Raw genomic sequence first — 2,532 nt, 5'->3', positions numbered from 1 at the left:
TTATAGAGGTGACAGATATACTCAGAAGAAAATTAAAATTGATGTTTTAGTTTTCAATTAGCAATAATCATGTCTCAGATAAACCACATTGGCTATGATACTGCCACTGCTCAAATCTTAAATTGATGTTTCAAAAATCAGATTTGAATGCAGTCCAGCTTGTTTTATAGCACTGTTCTTAGTTAAATATAAACTTTTGGAGATTGTCTTTTTACTTCCAAGTAACTACTTCCTTTTATTCAAATCATGTAGGTCAGTGGACTCTCTTTCTCAAGTCAGAGCACTTTGCTCCACACTCATTTCTTCTTCTTACTTATAACATTAAGTCCTGTGAGAGTCCTGATGATGCTTTCCAAGTGGCAAGAGTGTGATGAACCACCCGCCATTTAAGTGCTGTAGACAGAGGCAATGTTCTGTGCTTGTCTGTCCTGAAACACGGCCCCTGGCAACCAGTATTTCAGGGCACTGCCCCACATGCTTTTCCCAGAAAATATCTCACGCTTGTGATTTTCAGGATCGTAGTCTAGAAAGATTTTTACTCTGACAGACGACTCAGGGACTGGATATGGTCATGTATGTAGCAGAAGCCATTGGGTCAGATCCAGCACATAGTTGTTCTAGTTAAAAATTTATAATAAAATCAGGACTTTTTTACTGAAAAAATATTGAAGATCTGACTCATGATACCTAAAATTGCTACAGGTAACCCTCAGCAATCCTGTAACCACCTTCTCCTTACCTGCTCAGACACTTACATTATCTCTTCAACCTCTGTGAGCCATTGTGTTACAGCCATTTATCTGCTTATCCCTCTCTCAACAACCTACACCTAATGCAGTGAATACAGCAGTTGTTGAATGGACAGTTAGTGAGTGAATAAGACTATTTCATCTTTTACATTAAGTGATATAAATAATTTCAAGCTTGTTATTTATTATGCATGTACATGAGTATAACCAGCATCTTAATAAATACATGTTTATTCTCTTTCATTTATTTACAATCTGTTACTTCTCAGACAGAATAGAGAAGCAGCAAGAGAGAAAGAAAAGTATGTGAGACTCATGAACCATGGTGAGGACTAGGTTTATTTTGACCACCTCTACGGACCATTTTGTGATTGTGTGTTTTGCCATATTACTCAGACCACAGCTGTCTTGACTATTCTTTGATTCCCTCTTTCCATGGCTTGAAAAGGCAATAACAAATGAGACCATTGTGACTGAATTTATTCTCAAGGGCTTCTCAGACACCCCTGAACTTAGGCTCTTGAACACCACATGTTTCCTTTTCATCTACCTGTTTGGCCTCCTGGGGAACCTGTCCATCATTGCAGCTGTGACCAGAGACAGCTGCCTCCACACCCCCATGTACTTCCTGAAGAATCTGTCCTTCTTGGACATGTGCTACACCTCTGCCACCATCCCCAAGGCATTGATCAATTCACTCATGGGTTCCAAAGTCATCTCCTTTTGGGAATGTGTAGCTCAGCTCTTCTTATTTGTAATGCTGTGTGCTTCTGAGTGTTTCTTGCTCACATCTATGGCATATGACTGCTGTTTAGCCATCCACAAGCCTCTCCTTTATGGTGTCATTATGAGCAGAAAGCTCTGTACAGAGCTTGTCATTATGGCCTGGCTGAGCGGAGCTCTCTATGTCAGCTTCCACACCACCAACACTTTCTCCCTCCTGTTTTGTGGGCCCAACATTATTGACCATTTTTTCTGTGACAGCTCCCCCATCATGAGACTTTCCTGCAGTGACTTCCGCCTCAATGAGGAAGCTGGATTTGCAGTGGGTGGGTGTGTCGTTCTCAGTGCCTTTGCCCTCTCCATAATTTCCTGTGTTCTCATCATCTCTACCAGCACGCAGCTGCACCTACCGTCGCTCAGGTGGCCATTGGAAGGCCTTCTCTACCTGCTCCTCTCATCTTGCTACAGTTATTCTGTTTTATGTTACTGGGAGCATTGCTTACCTGAAACCTAATTCTCAATACTCTCCCACTCAAGCACAACTAGTGTCTGTGTTTTACTCCATCCTAACATCCAGCCTGAATCCTGTTGTCTGCTGTCTGAGAAACACAGACATGCAGGTGGCCCTGAAAAAATTATTTGATCCATCCAAGTAGAATGAATTAGGTCCCTCTTATTAAGCATATTGCTCTGAACATTAACCTAGATGGAATGTATACATTTTTAGAAACACATAACCTAGTAAGACTGAATAATGAAAAAATAGAAAATGTGAACTGATCCATAGCAAATAGGTAGATTGAAACAATAACAAAAAACCTCCCAACAATGAAAATTTCAGTACCAGATGGTTTCTCTGGTGAATTCTATCAAACATTTAAAGAAGAATTAACACCAACCTTTCTAAAACTCTTCAAAAAAACTAAAAAGGAAATACTTCCAAACTCATTTTATGAGGCCAGCATGACCCCGATAATGAAGACAGATAAAGACACTTCAAGAAAACAAAACTATAGATGAACACAGATGAAAAGGGGTTATCCACTGTGACCAAGTGGGA

General features: G+C 40.2%; 1 pseudogene; it reads right to left on the bottom strand.

Annotated features, from left to right (window-relative positions):
• Window positions 1-118, bottom strand: LOC141567390 (U4 spliceosomal RNA; annotated as a pseudogene).
• Between the last annotated feature and the right edge of the window lie 2,414 nt (window positions 119-2,532).

The sequence above is a fragment of the Rhinolophus sinicus genome, chromosome 5 (assembly GCF_057876585.1).
Source record: "Rhinolophus sinicus isolate RSI-liver-muscle chromosome 5, RSI-T2T, whole genome shotgun sequence".
NCBI lineage: Eukaryota > Metazoa > Chordata > Mammalia > Chiroptera > Rhinolophidae > Rhinolophus > Rhinolophus sinicus.
This window is presented reverse-complemented; position numbering and strand designations above follow the sequence as displayed.